Raw genomic sequence first — 5,369 nt, forward strand, 5'->3', positions numbered from 1 at the left:
GGATTCCAAAATCCATGGTTAGATTTTTGGGGTGAGTGACGATACCTCAGAAATCAGTGACTTCTAAAAATCAGAACTTGATGTATTGTTTGTTTATAATCTGGACTTAAAGAATAATGCAGATAAACTTAAAAGTGTGTGTACATGAACCCCTTAACTCTGCCCTCCCCTCCCACATTAAATGTTTGCCAGCTCACTCTCATATTGCTCAATAGGTGATAGGTTTATTGTTGTCTCTTGTTCTAAAAGACCGACATGACATCACTATGTTGGGGTCAAGGTATGGTACAATGAGTTTGACTTTGATGATCAGACCAATACAAGCTTTGAACGTTCTACCCCAGGTCGAGCCACAACTAGTCCGTACAAACATTTGAGGTGGAGATGTCTCTAAATTTGCACATCTTGTGTTTCTTTTGAGCTACTGCAATTCTGCTTTGCTCATAGAACAGTCTCTCCATGTACCTTCTTTTATGGGGTCACACCATTCTGGGGGAGCCTGTGCCAGTGTGTCCCATGTCTCAGAATTGATTCACCCAATAAACAGCTTGTGAACTCAGCATAAATGCAGTAGAAGGTTGCAGGAGTGGGGTGTAACAAGAATGGACTTTGTTTTCTTTGAATGACTCATCTTACCTCATTGAGCTTCCCTGGACACTGGGGCTTGCTCTTCCAGGGCAGTACCAGAGCTTCCTGTGTGATGAGTCATGGCGCTGGCTGAGGGGAGGTGTGTTAACGTGGTCTACGGTGGGGGAGGGGCCAAGTCAAGAACCAATCGGCCCTGGTCGTTCAGGCAGCGCTTGATGGTGTCAAAAACTCTATAAGAGGGGAGAGGACAGCTTGAAGATCCTCTCTTCCTTTTCCAGTTGGAGCCAGAGACGCCTACAGCCGAAGCTGAGCTGCCGGTAGCAGAGCTGACTGGAGGCTAGTGGGTAATCTTCTTACCGTAGAGGGGAAGCATGTATACGATTTTGCCTTATACCATCTCCCTTCTCTGTGGCCTCCTGGTTACCCTTGTAAGGCGGACTTATTGGGCCTGGAAGCTTTTGATGAAAATATCAAAATGGGGACGCTGGTTTGTGGGCTTGTTACTGTGGAGTGTAAATACATGCTTTAGTTCTCCTGCCTTCTGCCTAGAGAATTCCTTATATCCTGCAGTTCTGGACCTTTTAGGCACATATGAGATTCTCTTTGAAATCATAAATTCTGCCTTCCTAATATATTTGGTGACAAGATGGATGGGATAGCTAGAAATAAGATCTCTATTCAGAAGCAGAAGAACTTCAGAGGAAGAGATGAATATCCCAGGGTGGGAGGATCCATTTTATTCCTCCTTAGCAAAGGAATTGGCTAAAAAAGCCAGACCCTGTGAAAACGGGGAACCAAGGCTACAGAGAGGAGATCCTAAGGATTTGGAAAGGTGTTTACAAGAGGTTGGGATTCAGTCAGGGGCATCACTATCTAGGCAAAGCTGGATAGTGTTATCAGCCTACCGGCTAGTATATGAAAGATTGAGATTAAGTGAAAGAGATGGGGGCACTCCTACCCCACAGCAAGAAGGGGAATCTCAGATAGCAGGAGAACACATTGCTGCTCAAGAACCCACTGACTCAGATGAGAACTTTTCTAGTAATGTGGCTAGGAGCAACAGGAGGCCAAATAAGCCAAGAGTGCATCCCAACTCAGCCCAGACCAAGCCTGACTGCCTGCTTTGTCCTTGCCATGGTGGCAGGGGAAGCGAGTGGGGGGAAAATGAGACAATGTTAGGGGCTGAGACAGAAAATGCTACTAGGGTTCAGGACATCCCTTGCACAGAGAATGGGAGATGGTTAAATACTCAGACAAGCGTTCGTCCCGTAGAGAGGAGGAGGACAGAAACCCGAGGTGGCAATTTAGTTACGAGGGAATTTCAGGAAGATTTCTCACCACAAGAGGTCACAGATATTTTGAGTAGATTCAGCCAAAGAGTAGGAGAACCATTAATATCTTGGATGGTAAGGCTCAGTGATCAAGGGGCCGGTGGAATATTAGTAGATAAGAGGGACTGTATGAGATTCATAGGTATCAGCCATGATCCTCTAGTTCAGCAAGCTTTTAGGGAACATCATCAGTGAGGAGATGATGCTAGCAGGACTACTCTGTTGGCATTAGCTGCTGCGGGATGCAATAAGGAATATACTAATGATTCTATGTGGCCCACTGAGCACAGACCCTGGTATTCACTTAAAGATTGTATCATGAGACTAAAGGAGGAAGTAATGAAGACTGCTATTATGACAGGAACTGCAGACAAATATTACAATGATCCCATAGGAATCCCTCATAGGAATTTAATAATTAGGACAGCTCCCCCTGCTTATAAACCACTAATTTTGAATCTGTTACTTGGCGAAGTAGGGAGCCATCTTACAGAGGTGATAAATAAGATTTTACAGTTACATGACTTAGGAGACTGGGGAAGGGATAGATCTCCTCGAAAGAGAAGGGTGAATAACCAGCAACCTTGGCGCCAAAATGGAGTGACAAGAAAAGAAATGTTCACTGCTCTATTGAGAACATGGGTAGGTTTTGAAATGATAGATGGCATTCCAACCAATGAATTGTACAGGATGTACCGAGATAAAGGACTCGATAACAGGAGAGATAGGGAAATAAGAACTGCTCCTACAAATGCTACAGACGTTGAACCTTCATACCCAAGTGAATCACATGCTAGGGAATACTAGGAAACAGGCCAGGCCCCAGCCTAAATTAAGGAAATACGTAAGCTGGATTGTAGACCTCACATTAACTTGACCATATATTGGAAAAATGGGTCAAGTACAGTAACTAGGGCATTAATAGACACTGGGGCCGAGGCCACCCTTATCTATGAGAATCCAGACAAATTCAGCCATGGAACTCCTATTACCATCACAGGACTAGGAGGGACTGAAATATCAGCCAGACAAGTTAAATTGATGATGAAAATTGGACAGTTGCCCAAGAAAGAATATAGTGTGGTTATTGTGCCTATTCCTGAATACATCATTGGAATAGAAATTTTGAAGGGTATGACCTTAAATTTACCTGAAGGGAAATACCAATTTGCTGTGAGGAAAATAGGCATTAATGCAGTCTTAGTGGGGAAAATCAAGATGGATCCAATCACTTTGCCCAAACCTTCTGAAGTAATTACTTTGAGGCAATATCGTGTGCCAGGTGGGCAAGATGAAATTGCCAACACTATTAGAGAATGTGTTGAGGCAGGAGTGTTAGTCCCTACAACTACTCAATGGAACAACCCTGTCTGGCCAGTCTGAAAGTCAGATGGGACACGGAGGATGACAGTAGATTATAGACAGCTGAACAAAGTGACTCCTCCCTTGTATGCTGCTGTTCCAGACACGGTTACCTTAATAGAGAGAATACAAAAACATGAAGGGACTTGGTATGCAGTTATTGATTTGGCCAATGCCTTCTTTACGATCCCAATAGACCCCAAGCAATGGAACCAGTTTGCTTTTACTTGGCAAGGCCGACAGTATACATTTACATGCCTGCCACAAGGATATATTCATAGCCCAACTATTTGCCACAGGATTGTAGCTGAGCATTTGGATGAATTAAAGCTACCTGGTGTACAGCTTACACATTACATAGATGACATCATGACACAGGGAAAGAATATAAAAGAAGTGGAGGAGAGCTTAGCATTATTAATTGACCATATGGAAAGCAAAGGATGGGAAATCAACCCCGCAAAGGTTCAAGGGCCAGGTCAAACTGTAAAATTCTTGGGGATACAGCGGAATAGAGGACTGCGAGAAATTCTCCCACAAGCTCGACAAAAAATTCAGGATTTTCCCACCCCTACTAATAAGAAAGAGTCCCAAAAGTTCATAAGGCTATTTGGTTATTGGAGACACCACATCCCACATTTGGGACAAATTTTAAAACCCTTGTATAAAGTCACCAGAAAGAAATATGAATTCAATTGGGGCCTTGAACAAAGTAGAGCTTTTGAGGAAGCAAAGGCTGCTATACAGTTAGCTCTGGACTTATGGCCTATGCAAAATGGGCCAGTGGAGTTACAAGTGACTGTACAAGATGACTATGCAAATTGGAGTCTGTGGCAAAAACAACAGAGCTGAAGTGTACCTTTAGGCTTTTGGTCAAGGAAACTGCCCTCAACTGGAGTGCAGTATACACCTTTTGAGAAGCAGCTGTTAGCTGCATATTGGGCTTTAGTAGAAACTGAGCAACTAACCCTGGGTCATGAAGTGATATTAAGGCCTGGAATTCCAATTATGACTTGGGTAATGAGTACCCCAGCTTCTCACAGAATTGGACATGCACAAGAGGCAAGCATAATCAAATGGAAGTAGTATATTCAGAATAGTTCCAGAGCAGGCAAAAGTGGAGTTTCTGCTTTACATGAATTGGTGGCGAACATTGGCACTGAGAGAAATGAAAAACTTCTTGAATCTAAGCAACAGATGGTGCTGTCCTTAGTGAAATGGAATAATGGGTATGATGGACTAAATGTAGAACAGAAGAAACATGCTTGGTTTACTGACAGGACAGCAAAATATTTAGGACAGAAGAGACATTGGAAAGCAGTAGCCTATAACCCCTGTACTAGGCAAACTCTGGAAAGTTCTGGGATAGGGGGAAGTAGCCAATATGCTGAACTGATGGCAGTCCATCAGGCCATCAGAATGGAGAAGGGAGGACAGTGTCATATATTTACTGATTCATGGGCGGTAGCTAATGGGTTAGCTACTTGGATGCCTATATGGAGGAATCAGAATTGGGAGATTCATGGCAAACAAGTTTGGGGTAAAGAGTTATGGGAAAATATATGGGACATGTCTTTGGTTACGGATTTGTCAGTTTTTCACGTTGATGCTCACGTGACTCTGACCACACCAGAGCGTGAGTGCGATGCATACGCGGATCGACTAGCAAACACTGCCACTGAATGTATTGTCCCTACTCCAACTCCAACTGATGACTCAGCCTTAGCAAGATGGGCCACCAGACTGCTGGCCATTTAGGGGTCCAGGCCACCCATGGATGGGCACAGGATCGAGGTATCAGTATCTCTCATGCGTTGTTAAAACAAATAACAGAGGAGTGTTGTATATGCCAATTAGAAAAAGAACGAACTCTTCCTAGGATAGTAACTGGAGAAATAGCGAGGGGAAAAGTTCCAGCCCAAATTTGGCAGATAGATTATATTGGCCCACTACCCCAGGATAAAGGATGTAAATATGTATGTACGTGTGTTGGCACTTATTCAGGTGTACTAGTGGCTTGTCCTTATAAGGACGCAACTCAGAAAAACACCTGTAAAACCCTAGATATTGTAAGTTTATACTATGGAA

This window comes from Trichosurus vulpecula, chromosome 2 (genome assembly GCF_011100635.1).
Source record: "Trichosurus vulpecula isolate mTriVul1 chromosome 2, mTriVul1.pri, whole genome shotgun sequence".
Lineage (NCBI taxonomy): Eukaryota > Metazoa > Chordata > Mammalia > Diprotodontia > Phalangeridae > Trichosurus > Trichosurus vulpecula.